Source organism: Acomys minous (genome assembly GCF_964271855.1).
Source record: "Acomys minous genome assembly, chromosome: 11".
Taxonomy (NCBI): domain Eukaryota; kingdom Metazoa; phylum Chordata; class Mammalia; order Rodentia; family Muridae; genus Acomys; species Acomys minous.
In genome coordinates, this window is record NC_140492.1 from 6,480,586 (window position 1) to 6,500,659 (window position 20,074).

At 49.1% G+C, this 20,074-nt stretch overlaps 1 long non-coding RNA gene across 1 annotated transcript in view; it reads right to left on the reverse strand.

Moving 5' to 3' along the window:
- Positions 1–4,801: 4,801 nt before the first annotated feature.
- LOC311608364 overlaps positions 4,802–20,074 on the reverse strand; it is a 56,509-nt gene continuing 41,236 nt past the window's right edge. Inside the window, exons 3-4 of the long non-coding RNA XR_014782930.1 lie at positions 7,525–7,645; positions 4,802–5,297 (exon numbers count right to left, since the gene is read on the reverse strand). This is a non-coding gene — a long non-coding RNA (uncharacterized lncRNA). The remainder of the gene's footprint in view (positions 5,298–7,524; positions 7,646–20,074) is intronic.

Sequence of the window (20,074 nt, forward strand, 5' to 3'; positions counted from 1 at the left end):
CTCCTCTTAGTCTGCAGCCTTCGTGCTCAGTCACCTCATGGCTATGAAACAGTGACTCTGCCTCCAGCATGGAGGTGACACTTTGGCTAGAAGAAAGGGAAGCCCAGACAACAAAGGATGCATGCTAACCACCCTCCCCAACACAGACTCTCCCCACCCCCCCACAAGCTCCCTCTCCTCCAGAACACACACACACACACACACACACACACACACACACACACACACACACTCTTTTAAGGGGAGTTCCTAGAAGCCACATCCAGCGACATCTGCTTATGTCTCACTGGTCAGAACTGCAGAGTCATGTCCGGCTGCAAGGAGCCAAGGAAGAGCTTCCTAACCACCTTGCACAGTCTGATATTTTGTCACACTTCTACTGTGTCTCAGGCCACCCCTTAGCATCATCACTGAACTAATAGGCTTGTTTTATGGATAGAAGAGCCACTGGCAAGGCAGCTTTATCAGGTACCTGGCAGGTACCAGGCCCTGAGTTTAGTCTTCTGTATGACAAAGTAAAAATAATAATGGGGCAGGGAGGGGGGGGACCAGAAGAGGAGGAAGGGAAGGGGGTCAGGAAGGCTAGGAGAGGGACAAGGAGAACATAAATGGAACATTCTCTGGGGTCCGAAGCAGGAAGTGTAATGGTGCCCAATTTTGACCTTTTGAAGGAAAACACCCAACCCACTCCACAGGGCAGATTTACCTCCTTAGAACAGTGCTCAGTGCAGCCTCCTCCTGCAGTCACCTGAAGCACCCCCCAAGAGCCTGGGACTCAGTTCTGTGGGGACCCAGTGCTCCACCTCATCACCACGGAGGAGGATAGGGCTTACCCTTTCTCGGTTGTTAATTTTGACAGACAAGTTGATTGGATTAAGGAACACAGAGGTGTTAGTGAAGTACAACCTTGGGTGTCTCTCTGAGGTTATTTCCAGACAGATTTACTCAGGATGGAAGATCCAGTTCGTCCTGGTGAGCTGGAGGCCAAGACAGCACAGAGGGGAAGGGGGAAGGCAGGTGAGCACCTGCTCCCATCTCTGAGGCTTCATCTTCGCCTGCGCAGAGGAGTGCAGGTGGCCCAGCGTTCCCGCTGCCTGCCTTCCCCTCCCCCGCCACTTTGTACCCCCTTTCTGTGAAACAAAATAAAATCTTCCTCCTGCTAAGCTGTTTTCTACCTGGTATTTGTCACAGCAGTGAGAAAAGCAAACACGCAGCTTCTAATGGGACAAGACACTCTTGGCCATCATTGCCTACACAAGTCCAGGGAGCTACTCAGGGTGCCACAGCGAAGGCTGTGGGAAGACAGACTGTGAGACTTCCCACTGGTGACCGAATCTGACCTTACCCGGCTCTTCTAGACTGCCTTCCCCTTGGCTGGTAATCCAAATGCCCAGACATGACCCTTCATCAGGGAACCAGCCACCTTAACTCCTCCCACTTCTCAGTGAGTTATTTGTTTAGAGCAGTTTTAGGTTTGCAGAAAGTGCAGAACATGCCCATCTGCGCCCACATCTGGCGTCTGGCGTAGTGCTTTCTCTCCGTTATTAACCCTTTGCATGGGTGCGGTTACGTCAGCGCTCATTCTTGTGACCTCTCTTTTGTGGTCTTTGACAAATGCACAATGACGTGTGTCCACTCTCGTGGTATCATTATCACAGTCTCAGTACACGCCTGCTCATCAGACCTTCCTTTCTCCTGAGGCCCTGGTAATCACTGGTTTTTATTTTATTTTGTTTGTTTGTTTGTTTTTGAGACAGGGTCTCCCTGTGTAGCCTTGGCTGTCCTGGACTCCCTCTGTAGACCAGGCTGGCCTCGAACTCCCAGCGATCCGCCTGCCTCTGCCTCCCGAGTGCTGGGATTAAAGGTGTGCGCCACCACACCCGGCTTTTTGTTGGTTTTTTTGAGACAGGGTTTCTTTGTGTAGCCTGGGCTGTCCTGGACTCACATTGTAGATCAGGCCGACCTCAGTGTCATAGCGATCCACCTGCCTCTGCCTCTCTGAGTGCTTTTTTTAAAAATCTTTTTAAATATTTATTTTATTTTATTGTTTTATGTGTATAGGTGTTTGGCCTGCATGTGCGTGTGTGTGCCACGTGCATGCTTGGTAACTGGGGATGTAAGAAGAGGATGTTGGGTCTCCTGGAACAGGAGTTACAGGTGGGTGTGAGTCAGCACGTGGGTGCTGGGAGTCACACACCACGTGGGTGCTGGGAGTCACACACCACATGGGTGCTGGGAGTCACACACCACGTGGGTGCTGGGAGTCACACCCAGGTCCTCTGCAAGAGCAACCAGTCCTCTCAGCCCCTGAGCCCGCATTCCAGCCCCCACAGAGCTTTTTCAAGCACCAACAGTTTTGTTTTCTCCAGAATATCACGTGGCTGAAGGACACCAGTGTAAAGCCTTTCTCGTTGGCTTCTTTCACTTGGCAGTGCATGTTCATGGCTCCTCCATTTACTTCTGTGACATGATAACTGTTGTTGTTATTGAATAGTACATAGTAGGTGTACTGCAGTTCATTTACCCACTCACCTGCTGAGAGTGTTTTAGAAGTCAGGAACAAAGCTGTTCAGCCATGAGCCTATTTAGCCTGGACGTACATTTTTGGTTCGTCTGCGCAAATGCAAAGGCGCACGTTGTTGGGTTCTGTGGGGAGACTTAAGAAGCTGTCCAGCTGCCTCTCATCGCGCTGTCTGTATTACAGTTGCTTTGTGTGCTTTTTGTACTGTCCAGGGTTTTTTTTGTTGGTTTGTTGGTTTGTTTTTGGATTTTAGTGATTTTAAAATTCATTCAACAAGTGTTTTACCTCAGACTACGAAATGCCACACACCAGAGAGTCCATCTCGAACTTGTCAATGAAAGCAGCAGCTCTTCCCTCAAAAGAACAGAAGAGACAGTTTATTCTGGATCCAGCTGTGAGTGACCGCAGCCCAGGAACACAGACTTAGATTTCTCTAAATACTACATTCCCAACAACAACTGCGAAAAAGAGGCTATGATTCGAGAAGGCACAGGCCGGGCAGGGCACAGGAAGGGTAGGAAAGGGGGAAATTATGCAATTATATTTTAATTAAAAGAACACAAATTTAGCTCCTTTTCATGGCCCCTCCTAGGCAGTTAGCTGTGTCAAGATGAAGTTGAATACCTCCTTTCCAGCCACGGCCTGTCAGAAACTCACTAAAATGGATGACAACTGCAGGCTTCACGCTGTCTGTGAGAAGCATGGCTACACAAGTGGCCGTTGATGCTCTGTTGAGCAGAGGTTATGTGGTCCCCATCAGTGTTGGAAATAACCAACAATGTTTTCCTATGAAGAGATATGTCTTGCCCCACGACAGAATGTGCCTGCTGTTGGTGGTGGTGGTGGGGGGGCAGGGCATTTTTGTTATGGTCCAGAAACTGGAGGGAGGAAGTGCAAGTCTGTTGGGATGCACCATGGAGGCCCATCTGAGTGTTATCAAATTAGTTATGTAAAAGGGGGCGAGAAAGATAGTCCTGGGCCTCAGCCACTGAGACCCAAAAGAGTTAGCAGAACCAGAAAGCTTTCTAATCCCTCTAAAGATGACAATGTCCCAAAGAACACCTACATAGTGATAATGCCTGTTGACATGCCAAAGCCAAGTGGGAAAAAAAATCTCACAAGGCTTCACCCTTAGATGAAAGAGATGGCCTCTAAGAGATGGAGAGTAAGTCTTCTCCAGGGGTGAGCCCGATGACAGGCTACCCGATCCCACCCAAGAGGTCAGCCCTACACACATGTACATGTGAGCAATGTTAAACAGAGTCAGCAGTGTGTGTGTGTGTGAGAGAGAGGGGGGGAGAAAAAGAGAAGGAGAGAGAGAGGGGAAGAGAGAGAGAGAGGAAGAGAGAGAGAGAGAGAGAGAGAGAGAGAGAAGGATGATAACCAAAGAAGAGGTCATGAATTTGAGAGGGAGTAGAGGAGCACGGGAGGAGTTGGGTTGGAAGAGGCAGGGAGCAGAAATACTCATGTATGAAATTCTCAAAAATTATAAAACTACATATTAATATAAACTCACTCCCTCTTAACATAAGCAGTTTGCTCTGCCCAAGTTTACCAGAAAACCACTAACGTCTGTCAAGCCTTCCCAGCGCAGCTCTAGCATCAGTGTGCTCTCAGCAACAAACACCATTCTAGATCCCTGTGTGGCGTGAATCCTAGGGACCTGAGCTCCCTTAGGTACTAACAGGTGTGTGTGTGAACATACAAAGCCAGGGATGCTGTAGTGTAAAACAGTAAGTAGTAATCCTCGGTACAGTGGTCTGTCTTTCACTCAGGATTCCTGTATGAAGATGTTGGAGGTGGGGTGTTTTGCGTGAAGGGGTTAAGGAGATGGCTGAGCCAGCAAAACGCTCACTGTGAAAGTATGAAGACTTGCATGTGATCCCCAGAACCCATGTGGAAAAGCCAGGCGTGCTGGGGCGTGTTCATAAACCCAGCAATGGACAGACAGAGGCAGGTGGATCCCTGGGGCTGACTGACCAGCAGGCCAAGTTCCAGGCTAGTAGAGATCCTGTCTCAAAGACAGGGTGGGCAGTATCCTAAGGGACAATGCTGGAAGGGGAAGTTGACTTCTGGCTACACACATACATACACAGGCTCACACACAGGTACACACACATACACACATACACACACACATACACACACACATACACACACACATACACACACAGGCACACACACACATACACACACACAGGCACACACACACACACACATAGGCACACACACACACACACACACACAACTGCCTTCAGAGAAATAAGATGACTAAATGGCTTCCTTCTTTTTCTTGTCTTTTTATCAATAGGTTGCAATAACTCTCATGAAAAGACAAATCCTTCCCACCAAAGATGCACAGAAACAACTTCTTAGGAATGCCTCTCTGGAGCAAATATCTCACAACCCCAAAGGGACAAGATATTCTTATCAAAAAGCAAAGGCCCAGCATGGCCCTTATCTTTTGTAGTTCAAAATTTTCCTAAAATGGGCGCACAGTTGAACACGGTTCCATGCACTCTAGCAGAGGACTCCACCTTATTCTCCATCACGACTTGCTGTGACAATTCACAAGCACACTTTTCACACCTAACGGCTCACAAACAGTGGGGCACATCAGGGCTGCTAGTGGAGTGACATAATGCTCATTGTCCAGTGGAGGCAGATGCCTCAGTTTCCCATTGTCCAGTGGAGGCAGATGCCTCAGTTTCCAGTTGATGGATGGATGCCTTGTGAAATGCCAAATGAGACAGCGCTCAGAGGACACGCTCCAACCCTAGATCATAAATAGATACATTTACCTTAAAGCAAATGTTACTTATAACGCATTATACAGTGCTTAGAGCTCCTGTTTAAGGGCAGGTATGGCAGGACAGGAACAAATGCACCGCTTCCCTGGTCTGTACACAAAGGCACCTTGCTGTGTCTCCTGTCTGATACTGTCGGGGACACCTGAGACCCTTCTCGTACTTCGACTTTGTGCCCTCGTCCTAGGAGGGACGGTCACTGGCAAACCATTACTCTGCCTCCCCAGCCAGGCTCCTGAAGAGGTCCTTTAAGAGTTTTCCAAGTGTGGCACCCTGCCTCGGGCCCCAGCCAGGGGCATCTTCCTGCTTGGTGCCTGGACGAGGTTTGAAAGTCAGGGCCAAGTGTGGGATGGGTTTCTGAAATAGTGGAGGACTTGTGATTGAGGTCTGCCAAAGCCCGCGTCCGGAATGTCTAATTCCTTCCGCATGTGACACAGCGGTGTTTAATGAGAAAACACAGCTCTGAAAGGTGAGATGCTCTGTGCGCTATTCATATTCATGAAAGCAGGAAGAGATACCCCCAGAAATTCGGACGCCTCCTGTCACCAACATTCCAGCTCTTTCCTGCGGCTATTTAATATAAACGCTATGGAAGTTGCTCCACATGGACCTATCACGTGGCCCTATCTGTCTGGCCACTCTGCCGTTTCCTCTTGTCCAGGCTGATGCTAGGCACCGAGGGGGGCACCGAGGGGGGTCAGCAAACTAAACAAAAACCGTTTAAAAACAAGATTCTGGCTTCAACTTTCCCAGCTAAATGAAAAGGCTAGCTTGTGTCACTCCTGGATGATATGACCTCAGCGCAGTAGGAACACTGGCAGAAAGACAGACTGCGTCTGTTCTTTGTATCGCCACTGGCAGCCCCACTTGTAGGACCTGGGTAGTGATTTCTGTGTCTGCTTCAGGATGGGCCAGCTAATAAAACTCCTCTGAGGTGACCAGTCCCAGAATCCATGTGGTTTGATGGCAAAGTTCACCCCACCGGATCCTCTAGGAAGGGACCACTAACCATTGTGGGCCGGATCTTAAATGTCCTATGTGCTAAAGCTTTTGTTTCCAGCTGTGGTTTCTGCAAAGTGGTGAACCCTTTATTGGGGGGGGGGGGGGGATCCTAATGGGAATAAATTAGGCCATTGGTGATCCACCTTTGAAGAGACTAGGATCCTAATTTCTCCTCCTCTTCTCCACCCCACCCCCACAGTTTCAGCTACCATGTACTCCCCAACACACTATAGACCCAAAGAAATAAGGTCAGGTATCCAGAGACAGAAACCGTGAGCTGAAACAAACCTCTCCCCCTTTTTAAGTCAACCTCTCAAGTATTTATCTCAGTGGTTGAAAGGACCTCGAAGGCAACACCAGACACCCCAAGAGCAAGTTCTCAGCACAAAGTAGATTTCTTTGCCCCAGAGGGAAAGAGGGCAGGGAATAAGGGACAAAGATGGAGGATGAGGGAGAAGGGGAAGGGAACAAGGAGAGGAGGGCGGTATTCACCCCAGAGGGACAAAGCACTGCCTCTGGCTAGAGAGGAAACAGACATGGCACATAGGAAAATGGTGGTTTATAAAGGAAAAAAAAAAAAAAAAAAAGGAACTCTATGTTAGGATGAGGTGTTTAACTTTAATTGGGCATGTTAAGTGGGCCAAGGGGTCTTTTGATCATTGGACCTTAATATTTTGATAACTGGACCTTCGAGGTCAGCCTCAGAAGAAAGCGGCTAAATAGGGGGAGAGACCTTGGTGGCTAGCTTTAGGAATATAATCTAACAGGTTTTTTCAAGGAAGAGCAATGGGGGACGGGCAAGGCCTGCCAAAGACATGTTTGCCACGTTCCACCCACCAACATATAATCCAAGTTTCACAAACACTATAGGCTGGCCTTTTTATATGTTTTTGTTATTTGTTGTTTTTTCTATCAAACATCTAACATTTTCCTATAAAAACAGAGGCTCTGAAGAACCACAGGAAATACCGCTGTGGTGATTAAGTTCAAGACCTCAACCTCCCCGGGCTGGTAAAACATTATTCCTGGATGCGTTCAAGATGGGTTTCCATAAAAAATAATAATAATAATAATAAAATAAAATAAAGCATCGGGATCTGCAGGCCAGGTCTGGAAGACCATCCTCAGTGTGGGTGGCATGGTCCAGGATGCTGAGGGCCTAGACAGGACACAATGGCAGAGGGATAGCTGTACCTTCCTCTTGTGCTGAGTCTTGCAGTGTCTGCTCTTGGACATTGGAGCTCTTGGTTCTCAAACCTTCAGCTCTAGAGCTTACACCACTATGCTCCCCAGCGCATCCTGAAGGCCTTTCGATCTGGAGAAAATTATACGGGTGGCAGAGCAGAGTATGGAACTTCCCCAGGCTCCTTACTGTGTAAGTCAACTCCCATCACACGTAGACTGCAGATTTTAGAGACATTGTCGAGAGAGACCACGGAGCACACATACATATGTAGCTATGTGTGTACACTGGTCCTTAATTATCTAGTGAAGGATGCAAATAATAGCCCCTTCCAAGGCAGCTTGAGGATAGTGAGATGCAGCCAGCTCTTTTCTAGATAGGACTATGGATTTGGGGTTCAGAGACTAGTCCACCAACTTCCACACAGACATTTGACTTGTAGACAATTAATTCAATTTTATTTTTGGCGCTGGTGACTGAGCCCAGGACCTCAAGCGTGCTTGGCAAATTCTGGTCACTGAGTGACTCCCCAGCCACCTGGCCCAGTCATGTCCAGCACCATTGATTTCTTTCTTCTGATTTTCACAACTACTGATAACAAGTAATGCTGCTAGGTTATATTAACAGTGGGATGTTATGGACAGACTCCGAAAGCCAAGTTCCTGGTGGTGCCCACAGCAACTGGAAAGTCTCCCTGCAAAGTCACAAAATGCTTTCAGATAAAACTTTCACAGGCCTCTCATCTATGAAATGGACCAAGTAGACCCCATCCCTTCATGTGGTAGATGAGAAAGCTAAGGCTTAAAGATGAATAATGGGGGAAAGTATTTGCTGTGCTAGAGGGAGACCAGAGTTCGAATCCCAGTACCCACATAAAAAAAAAAAGGCAAATATGGTGTTGCTTACCTGGAGTCCCAGTGCTTGGGAAGTGGAAACAGGTAGATTTCTGGGGTGCAGTGGCTAGCCAGGCCAGCCTAATTGGCAGTCTCCAGGCCAATGAGAGACAATGTCTCAGACAATAAGGTGCATGGAGTGACGGCTAAGGTCGTCCTCAAGCTTAAACACACAAGTGCACATACAAGAACACACACATGTCCATATACATACAAGAAGAACACTGTGTCTGACTGGGGCAGGTGGCTGGGGAATCCCTTGGTGATGCGAATTCGCCAAGCACGCTTGAGGTCCTGGACCCAATCTTCAGCACCAAAAAGAAAACTGAATTTATTGGCTTCAGGTATAACATCTCTGTGAAAGTCGATGGATTAAAAACCTATAAACTCCAAATCCCTGGTCCTAACTAGGAAAGCGCTGGCTGCCTCTCACTGCCCTCAAGACGGCATGGAAAGGGCTCTTATGTACCGCCTTCGCCAGACACGTAGGGACCAGATCTGCGTGCTGTATGCCACTGGGCCCCGAGCCCGACACAGCGACTGGCATGGAGCAGACATATAACTCCTCCCTAGTGAATCAAATCGCCCAGGTGAAAAGAATGAGACATACCAGACACCTTCACATCAAAGTCCAAATGACTCCATCACTGGCACCTTTTGGTAAAGCCAAAAATCACAATGCCCAGCCAGTACCAACAACCCTTGCCCATCTTTGATGTTCTCTTCTTCCCCAGCACACACACACACAAAATATCTTAAGACCTTCTTCTGGTAATCACCTTGACCCTGGCTCTGCTTTTGTGCTTATTGTACACTTTTTACATCTCCGGTGAGATGTGGGGCTTGAATGTAAGTTTCATCTGATACAATAGAGACGCATCTACCCTTCCATCCACTCCAGGCCACCTGGAGCATCTCATGGACCAGCTGGTGAGGCTGGTGTGCTAATGGTAAGACATAGGACACGAGACCCAGGCCCTCTATCTTGCTAGCCATGATGAGCTGAGTCCTGCAGACCTGGGAGGGCATTAAGTCTCTCACTAGCCATGTTATAGGATGATCTGAAAACGCAGTGGAGGCCCAGCCTGCTCTCAGCCTTCCCTGGTGCAACCTGCTGTCTTCCTGGCTCACTCCAACTCCCATCAGCACTGACCCGCTCTGCTGAGGGTCTCTTGCCTCCTTGCATGGCAGCCTGCTCTCTGCCAACACTTCATGGAAACCCTTGAGGGATGGCAACACAGGGAGATCTGTGACCCTAAATCTCAGCTGATGTTTCTCGCCATCTTGCCACTGAACAAAAACATCTGAACTTGCCATGAGCCCTTAAGTCTGGTTCAGGCCCTCACAATTGTCCTCCACATGTAAAACCAAGATCCAACCGAGCCCCTTGCTGTTCCTGCCAAAAGTGTCTTGATTTGTAATGTTTCTCTATGGATTTGTATTTCTGCATGGCACACACACACAAAAAAAATGGCTAGGTACATTTTGGTTGAAAGAGAGAAAAGAAAAGAGTTTTGGTAAAGTGAACAAATGAAGCTAAGTACAGTGAAAGATGCGAGATGCCCTCCCTTAACATCCTTTGGCTTTTTCTATACCCGCACATCAAGGTTCTTGCACTGCAGATAATGGGGACAGAGGACAGAGACTCTTGTAAGTGTGTCTTAACGATGGGAACGAGAGGACGGAAATCATATGCAAGACACTCCTCATAGTCTCGAATGCTGTGCAGACACTAAAGGGTTTAGGACAGACACTCATACTGGGCTGGAAAAGGCAAGGGGAGGTCCTTTTTAGAGGCCATGAGATGAACGGCAGGCAGCAGCCAGCCACACGAAGAACGGGGAAAGAATGTGTAGACAGAAGGAACAACCGATGTAAAAGCCCTGAGGTAGGCGTGAGCTCAGAGCACAGGAAGAACTCAACGTAGCTGAAGCAAGCGTCAAGGGAATGTTGGGAAAGGGTGATGCTGGGAGCGAGGGGGCCACGTAAAGCTTGACGTGACCGTTAGCCAACATGCACCAGAGAGATCTGTGATGTTGAAAATACCCTGTTCCCTCCTGGAGCAAGACAGACAGACAGACAGACACACACACACAAGACAGACAGACAGACAGACAGACACACACACACACACACACACACACACATACACGTGTCTCTGTCCTTTCCTCTCCCACTACTTTTCATCCTGCCTCTCCTGATTTCCCAGTCAGAAATAAAACGGCTCGCTCTGACATATGATCCAGCTGTGAGCATCTGCCACCTCCCCTGAGATCCTGCACAGGGCTGAGCTGACTCAGGCACCCCGCCCTCTGTTCCGTTACTGTCTCTAGGGGAGATACACTGACATGCCTACTCACCTACACAGGACACACCTTCTGATCAAAAGAATTACTCCATCTAAGTCCAGCTGGGATGGTCAGGGTCGCTTACCAACTTGACAGAATCTAGCACTGTGAGGCGCTATTGTAGTTATGCCAATTGCTATGAGAAGGCCCATCTTCACTGTGTGTAGGACCACTGTGTGTACAAACTGGAGACGATGAATTGAGCATTAGCATGCAGCATGCGTGCATTCATCCTTCTCTGATTCTGAGTGCAGATGTCACGTGACAGCTGCTTCCAGCCTCAGGACAGATGAACTGTATGCTAAACTGAGTGAAAACCCTTTCTCCCTTAAATGGCTTTTGTCAAAGCATTTTATTACAACAGTAGGAAAAGCAATTAAACCAGAGAATCAATGAGTTTGGCAGGCTGCCTTACAGAACTGTGAGTGAAAACCCTACCTCAGTAGAGGGAATGGAGGGACCCCCGAGTGAAGAAAGTCTTGAGAGAACATGCATTGTAGACATGAGCACAGCCATGACAAGGCCCAAGAGCACGGGCCTATGGGAAATCGGCAAAGCCTTTCCTCGGTCGGGTCAGTCTTAAAATTAGGAAAGCCTTCTTCTTTGGGACCAAACACAAGTGTTTACAGAAGTTTTTTTTTATCAGTGTCCAAAGCCAGCCACAACTTCCTACTCCCGGGTGTCTACAGCCTGAGACAGCGCATAAGACACTCAGGTTCCGGGTTGCTGTGACAGCAGGGGTGGACTCATCAGAGCTCCCACACTCCACCTGACCCCAGTTTTTCTGCACCTGCGTCTGTGAGTGATCGTCTTTATTCCCTCAACACCCCTAGTCAGAACTCCTGGACCAAACCCTGCTGTGAGTAACAAAAGCAGCATGGGTGAAGTCCCCGCCTTCTACCTTCTCTGTACTGTAGCACCCTCCATGACCACATATAACCAGGACAGGAAGTAGTGGCTAGCCCTCCCCGCCCCCCTTCTACAGATAATGCTCCTAAGCCCTACCAACCTTGTGAGGGTAACCACAGTTGCTCTAAAGCAAGACAGCCACGGTCACGCCATGGCCAGAACACGCTACAACTGTAACTTAAACCTCTTTTTCTTCCTAAGTAGTCTGAGATAGTTTGTCCTAGTGACAAAAAGCTGACTAGGAAAGAACCATTACCTTGTTCAACACTAATTCACCCCTGAGTGGAGCAAACCGGTGAAGTCCTCCCAGGGATCTGGGAAGATCAGAGAAACCTCCAAGGGCTCCACCCACCTCCTGCCCCAGCAGCCCCTGCATCCAACACCAAGTGCGATTCTGGAACAACTTCAGCCCCTGAGTGCTGGCGACGGAGTGGCCAGCTGTCTCCAACTCTCAAGAACGAGAGCGTGCGCTACCATCAACGGGATGTGCGCACAGGTCACAGTTTGGAGTCTCTGAGAACACTGTGTGGATGACTGGGCCATGCCCATTCCGAGGACTCGGTTTGAGCCAGTTGGGATGGACACAGGCAGCGATTTCGGGCTCAGTGAGATGAAGGATTTGGCCGTACAGCAACACGTAAACCTTGTTTAAACACAAGTTCTGGAGTGGTCCCAAGATTCTGCGGTCCTAATGAGCTCTCAGGGGGGAGGTCAATGCTGGACCTCACACAATACCTGGACTAGGAGGAGGTGTGATGCCTGTTGATTGTAAGCACTGACCTGGGTGGGCCACAGGGAGTCCAGATGTTCTGGGCGGTGACGGAATATGATTAACATTTAGATTGGAGGGCTCTGAGCAAAGCGCATTACCCTTCATGAGGGATCCTATCCAGATAGTCGGAGGTCTTAAACCAGGGAAACAGTAACTGCCTATTACTGAGAGAATTTTCCAGCAGACTATGTTCAAATTTCTTCTGTGTCACTGAGTCTTCTCGGTGTGACAGAAGACAGCTTCAAACTCAAAGCGAAGTATGCCTCTTCTGGGATCCCAGGCCGTGGCTCCCTGTGCAGAGCTCAGGCGTGCCAGCTTCAGCTAAGCATAGGAACACTTGACAGGCACGTAAGCTCAGTCTCACTAACACACAGGGTTGCAAAGTGTGGCCCTGGCGTTCCAGTTCCTGCTAAGGCAAACAACTTACACAAACCATTAGCATAGTGAGAATTTTTATAATTCTAGTTTCTTTTTTTAAAAAAAAAACAAACACAGAAATATTATGGGAATGTTTTTGTTTTAGTCTGAGGTGTGGGATATGGGGTTGCTTTGCAGCAGCTGACCATGATTTGCCCCCTCCTCTGGTTTTTCCAGCTGCAGACAGTTTCTGAGGTTGTGTGACATTTGGACTTCTGGGGGCTTTTCAGAGGGTCTATGAATGCTAGCGCCCCCAGAGATGTGGCTGGTTTGTGGTTGGGCGCTGTTGGTTGCGGTATGTCAAGGAGTCACGCACAAAGAAACAAAGACGGGATTAGATACCCTGATGGTGAAGATCAAAGTTGCCCCAAGGAACTCACACAGCCCTGATCAGCAGGAAGTGGCCTAACAATAACCACGCCCCCTTTCTCCTCTATGCCACCCTCCCAGAAAAAGCCCAGTAACCGAAGAGAAAAGCCTGAGGGCCCTGGAAGAGCAGATGTGTGCCTGCTGTGGCGATGGATGTGGCAGGAGTGGGCTGCAGCCTTGGGTACCAGCATGTGGGGCTGCCCTTTGGAATGAGGAACATCACTCCTTCCCTTTGGAATTTGGCAGTAACGCCCCACACCACTGATGTAGCAGTAAAACCAAGGAATCCCAGAATCCCCATTGCAGTGGCTCATTGCCAAGCATGAGAAAGGGCTAAGCAGTTTCTGCATGCTCTGCCAGTCCTAGGGTTGGTGGTAACACTGTGTGTGTGTGTGTGTGTGTGTGTGTGTGTGTGTGTGTGTGTGTGTGTCCGTCCCTGTGGCAGCCTCTGCATCATGTAGACTGCGCATCATCCTCAAGAGGTGCTGGTTGGTGGTACTAAACAGAGACACCCTGTTTGAGACTCACCCCCTTTCTCCTGACTCAGCTGAGCATGGCAATCTGAAACTAGAGATGGGGGAGAAATGCAAGAGTGGAATTTTACAATGAGAACACACACGCACACAATGGGCATTGTGGTTAATGGATGTTACTAAATTGCTAACTGATAAAGTGAGGGAAAAAATCAGATTTGAGGAGCTGTGAAGAAAGTACACAAGATGGACGATGCTCAGCCACATGTAGATGTTGAGGCATGGCTCAGTGGTTAGGAGCAGAGGACCAAAGGTAATGACAGAAAGGGCGCACAGGCTGCCAAGGAAGAGCTTGCGAACAGGGCGTGAGCGAAAGAGACACGTGCAGCCTCAAAGAGAACCCCCTACCACCTGGATCAAGAGATGGCACTGAGCAAAGGAAAAGGGAGCCACGCCCTGTTAGACAGAAGGAGCCTGGGTTCCTGGCCAAGGTTCACTTGGTGGTTTATGCACAGATTGTTTCAGGAGAACGAAACATGTATATCTTGTCTTTCAGCCCTAAGAGCGGATGTGAGATATACGCAGCCCACAGTAGCCATAGAAATGAAAGATCCTGACAGGAGCCCGGATGAGGAGCCTGCCTTTGTCTTGCAGGAGAACCTGTAATACCCCTGTGGAGGCTGCATCAGCCGCACTTGGTAGGAAAGTTCAGCAAGAAGTTTCCCCCTCCCCCCCTCCCCCCAGAGTGGTCAGATAAGATGTGAGGCTCTTGGTGAGAGGAAGTCCCGCCTACCCCAACCCTGCAATGGGAGGCGGGGTGCTGGGAGCAAGGGGGTGAGGGGGGGCAGTCAAGGTTGGGGGAGAACTAAACTAAAAGGAAGCTCAGAGCAACTAACTGACTGAGCAGCCTTTACCTTTGGAGAAGTGAGCTAGCTTGTGCCAAAACCATCTTTGTTTTAAGATCAGATTGGAAGGGGAAGAGCACTGTTGTAAAAATAATGAGTTTGTGACGGCGACAGGAAGACTGAGAAGCAGGTGGCAGGCTCGGGCTTCATCACGTGTCACTGAAGACCAGCGAAGCGATGACTCAGGGAGGAAAGCATTGCTCTGACAACCTCCACGGACTCTCCTAGAGCTCCTGCAGAGAGGACAAGCACTCAGGGGAGTCACGTGGGACTAGATGCTTGGAGTTCCGGAAGTACAGACAGATACACAGAGTGGAAAAGTACCAGGATTAAAGGTTGAATCATGGCTTCCTTCTAAGTGTTTCCCTAGCCGCCTGGTATGCTTCATCCCTCTCAGGGGAGGGGTAAGGCTGGAGAGACAGCGAGCTCTGTGGTACCTGGACGGCCCAGCAAAGGCCCCGTGGAGCGTGCACTGTCTCTCTGTGTCTTCTCTCTCCCTCTCCCTCTTCTCCCTCCCTCCCTCCCTCCCTCTCTCTCTGTGTCTCTCTGACTCTCCCTCCCTTCCTCTCTCCCTCCCCCCTCTCTCTGTCTCTCTCTCTCTGACTCTCCCTCTCCTCCCTCTCTCTCTCTCTCTCTCTCTCTCTCTCTCTCCCTCCCTCCCTCCCTCCCTCCCTCTTGAGTTTTTGACATTCTAGACCTTTTCTACCTATGTTGTCATCTCCACATTTTTAGAACATTCTTTTCTTTCTTCCGTTCTTTTCTTTTGTTTTCTTTTTTTAGAGACACGTTCATACCATAAAACTCTATTTAGACCAGGCTGGCCACCAATTCACAGAGATCTGCCTAGCTCTGCCTCCTGAGTGCCGGGGGTCAAGATAGAAGTTCCATCTCCATCTCCAACACACCAGACAATTGCAATGATTCTGCTTCAGGTCTGAGGAAACAACAGCCAGTCAGCTCCCCAGAGGCACATGGGGTTCAGAGCCAGGGAAGCGTCCGGGTCCCCATACAATGCTTTTGTGTTTCCACCACACACCTTGGTAAATAGAATACTCAGAAATGGTGCTGTGTGGGCCTGGAGATTTGCAATTTTCAACTCTCTCTTTAAGGGACTCTGATGTTGCCAAATCCAAGACTAAGGCTGTTAAGGTCCAAGAACATTGTGGAGGTCCAGGTTCACCAACTAAAGGTAAAACCACTGCAAGAATAAACCAAGACTACGGCGGCAGATACCTATAGCTCTAATGAAATACTTGGGAAATAGAATCAAGAGAACTGGGATTCCAAGGTCATCTTTAGCTACATAGTGACTCTGAGGCCAGCCGCCTGTCTTCCTCTGCCTCTCTCCTTCCTTCCCCCTCCCCTCCCTTCCTCTCCTCTCTCTCTTCCCATCAGGAGAGGCAGCTCAGCAGCTATGTTGTTCTTGTAGAGTCCAGGTTCAGTTCCCAGCACCTACATGGCAGCTCACAACCATCTGTAACTCCAACTCCGGGGGATCTGATGCCCTCTTCTGGCCTCTGTGGGTACTGCATGCATATTGTACACTTAAGTACACACAAGCAAAATACACATATAAAATAAAAATAAATATTTTTAAAAATATAACACACACACACACACGTTTTTGTCCCCCTTAGCTGCCTCTCAGGTCTCTCTGAGACACTCCTCCAGCCCACCTGAGCATGGAGTCAAGGTTACCGAACTTGAAAAAGAGAATCGGAGAAGAAAACATGCTAAAGAAAGCGGCATTCCCGGAGCCCGGCAAATCCTTTCTGCTTCTCTTTCCTCCGTGGAGGCTAGAAGTAATATCTTTTAAAAAGCAACTATTAATAATTTCTCTGCTCACTTGAGTGATGCTTATTCTGTTGCTGTCAACAAGAATGGTTTGTGGACAGGGCTCTCCGGTCTCCTCTATAGCCCTCGCCGCCTTACTGCTTGCTTGCTTTGTAAAGTATTTCATTTCTCTTTTATGAGTGTAGTGCAGGCTCTTGACTTTATTGGCAAATCCAAAATCAATCCATTTAAGAGGCCAGAAGACGCTAACCTAAGCCTTCTGAAACCAGACACTTTATGGTCCTGCCCAGAAAAAGGCCTCACAGTTCAGTTAATGAACGTCCCTTGTGATGATCCAAATGGAACACACGGAAGTCAACACCCTCAGATGTAATTTTTAGTGAGTTACTTTCTGAACATGGCCCTGTCGTAGCTCCGATTAAATTAAAGCACAGGTCGGCTGAGTCCTCCTCAGCCCTCCCCTGCCTCACAGCCACCTTCCACCTGTGCCCCCTGCTCTCATGGACCCTGCCCTGCCTCACAGCCACCTTCCACCTGTGCCCCCTGCTCTCATGGACCCTGCCCTGCCTCACAGCTGTCTTCTACCTGGGTCCCCTGCTCTCTTGGGTGTCTTTCTTCATGACATGAGCACTCCCCTCCTCAGTGTCTTCTACTGAGTTTCCGTTGGTCCCTCGGGGATAGCACCACCACCACCCTTCTCTGTAAGCCTTACAAATCCTCTCTACTTGAGCCTGTCTTTTCTTCCTGACCTGCCTCTAGTAGTTCAGACACGTGGCTACAATTTCTGCACCCGCAGCCCAGGCTTGAACCCCACAGTGGGAGTGATGAGGTTTCGCTCTATCTATACCCCAAAGTCTCATATGAACTGGCGCTGGCAAGTGGCTAGTGACTACTGAGGCATTGAATGGGTGCAGAGTTAAGAAAGCAGCTCTCCATACAACCTGTGCTCTGTCCAACTTCCTCATCTCCCCAAATTCCATTCTTTTCCCCTACAATAGCCTCAGAAATCACATACTACAATGACCGTCGTGAGACTAGGACCTGTGCCTACTCTGTTCCATTTGCTACCTAGGCCCATGCCCGGCGTGCTGCCAGGGACAGTAGTCAGAACCCACCCCCCTGCTCACCTTTCTCCCTTCCCCAAAGGACTGATCCCGCCAACTCTCCCACTACTGCCGTTTTCATGCCCGTAAGATATAACCAGTTCAGACACAACCAGAGAGGCAAGAGGTCACACAAAGCCCTTGCCTAGTAAAGTGAGTCATTTTAGGGAGCACCCTACCCCAAAGCAGGTGTGACCCAGTAACCTGTGGGATCCAGGTGATGTAGCCCAAGGTGGCAGCCACAGGGAAACCGAGCTGCTGTGAATCTCTATTCATCATGCTGTCCTGTCTTTATCTGACATCTTTGTGCAATGCGTTAGCTTCAAGTTTATGTGAATCCTTCCCAATGTGGTACAATCCAAAATTGATCATACACTTATTTTATCCTATAAAATAAGAGTTGGGGGAAGAAATGAAGGAGGAAGAAGAAGGGGTGAAGAGAGGAAAGAGGGGGCAAATGATGAGGGACAGAGAAAGGAGAAGGGGGAGGAAGAGAAGGGAGGGGAAGGAGAGAGAAAGGAGGTAGATGGGGAGGGAGGAAAGGGAAAGAGAAAATAGGAAAGAAGGGAGAGGGAGGGAAGAAGGGAGAGAGGGAGGGAGGGAGAGAGGGAGGGAGAGAGGGAGGGAGAGAAGGAGAGAGGGAGGGAGAGAAGGAGAGAGGGAGGGAGAGAAGGAGAGAGAGAGGGAGAGAGGGAGGGAGAGAAGGAGAGAGGGAGGGAGAGAGGGAGGGAGAGAAGGAGAGAGGGAGGGAGAGAGGGAGGGAGAGAGGGAGGGAGAGAAGGAGAGAGGGAGGGAGAGAGGGAGGGAGGGAGGGAGGGAGAGAGGGAGGGAGAGAGGGAGGGAGAGAAGGAGGGAGGGAGGGAGAGAGAGAGAGGGAGGGAGGGAGAGAGAGAGGGTGGTGATCTCTGTGAGTTTGAGGTCAGCTTGGTCTACAGAGAGAGTTCCAAGACACATAGGGTTCCTCTATTACACAGAGAAACACTGACTAGAAAAGCCAAAGGGGGAAAAAAAAAAGAAAAGAAAAAAGAAAAGAAAAGAAAAGAAAGTTACAAGACCAACCTCAGAGTATTGGATGTGTTAATTGTGCAAAGGGCTTGCAATGGGTTTAGCGTAGTAAGCACTATATGTATATTTCTGTGCTCCCAACCCAGCACTGCATATGTTTAACAACGAGGGTGGTGACAATGGCTACCATGGTGAAGGACTGCTGTATTCCACATCGGGGTTTGCTTAGAAATCTCTCTTCTCTAAATGCCAAGCTCCCTGAGAAACTATCTCTCACTTGGCTTTTTATTTTCTCTGCCAGTCACCATGCTTAGAGCCTAGGGGAATCTTATTTTTTTTATTAGATTCTTCTCTCACTCGATCCATCCCAACCACAATTCCCCCTCCCTCCACTTCTTCTAGCTCCCTCCCACTGCCACCCCTGAACCTAGGGAAACTTTAAATGACTGAATAAGGATGGATAAATGAGTCAATGAGCAAACGGTGAAATCTGAATATTAGCCCCAGTTTCACCACCGCCTTCTAATGTGTTCCACAAGAAGTCCCTTCTCTTCCTGGGTCCACCATTCCTGTTCACCAGACCCTCAGGCATCTTCCTAAGTGAACAGAACAGATGGATGATGTAACACCACCAGTCAAAAGGCCCTTATGTATACACTGTTGGGACTTTATCCCAGCAAAGCAATAAGGAAACCTGATTTGCTGGCCAAGCCCTAGTCCATTGAAAGCGGTTTGCATATGGAGAGGTCTTGGATGTCACAGAAGTGGCCCTCAGGAAATTAACCCATTTGGACAGTGGCCTTGTGCTATCTGTGTAGAACTGAAACAGAAAGGCTGTGTGTCAGGAACTTTTGCTAGCACTGGTCACCCCGGCTACAGGGCTGCATGGGACGGGTCACTCTCTTTGCAGAGAATAAGACATACGGACTTTGAGTGCCCCTCATCAGTCTGCGAGCACAGTACCATCAGCCTGAGAGCTGAGCGTCTGGTGAAGTACGAGATCAGAGCCCAGACGCTGGTGGATGGCAGGTGGCAGGAGTTCAGGACAAACCAGATCATGCAGAAGTTTGGGTTCGTCAAGCCGGGCTGCAAAAGCCATGTGAGCATGCTTCTCGGCCTCTGGCTTTTCTCCTTCGCTTTTGTTTCTTTTCTGCCCTACTCCCCCCCCCCCCAACCGATTTTTGGGCATTCCTACCTTAGCATCACCAGTTATCTAGGAGAAGATTGTGTGCAGTTCTTAAGGGTTCCCATGGCTCCATATGATGCAGAAGAGAACCGTTCTAAAATGAAAAGCAGTAGTTGTTGATGCTCTAACCCATTTCGTAAATGTCCATAGGTATTTGTGTCTAGACATAAGGAGCCACAACCCGTCAATTCCTCTGAAATCCTTCCCAGGCTATCTGCCTCCCTTTGGCTTACCCAGGAGGACAGAGCCCGTCGACCCTAGAGTGGTACCAACATCTAGGCAGACGTAGTACCTTCCTGGCTTTTGGCAGCTAGAGTCCCTAAATAGCTGGGGGTGGGGGGGGATGGGGGGGAGGCTGAATCTTTAGGCTGTGGTTTTGAGGTTGGG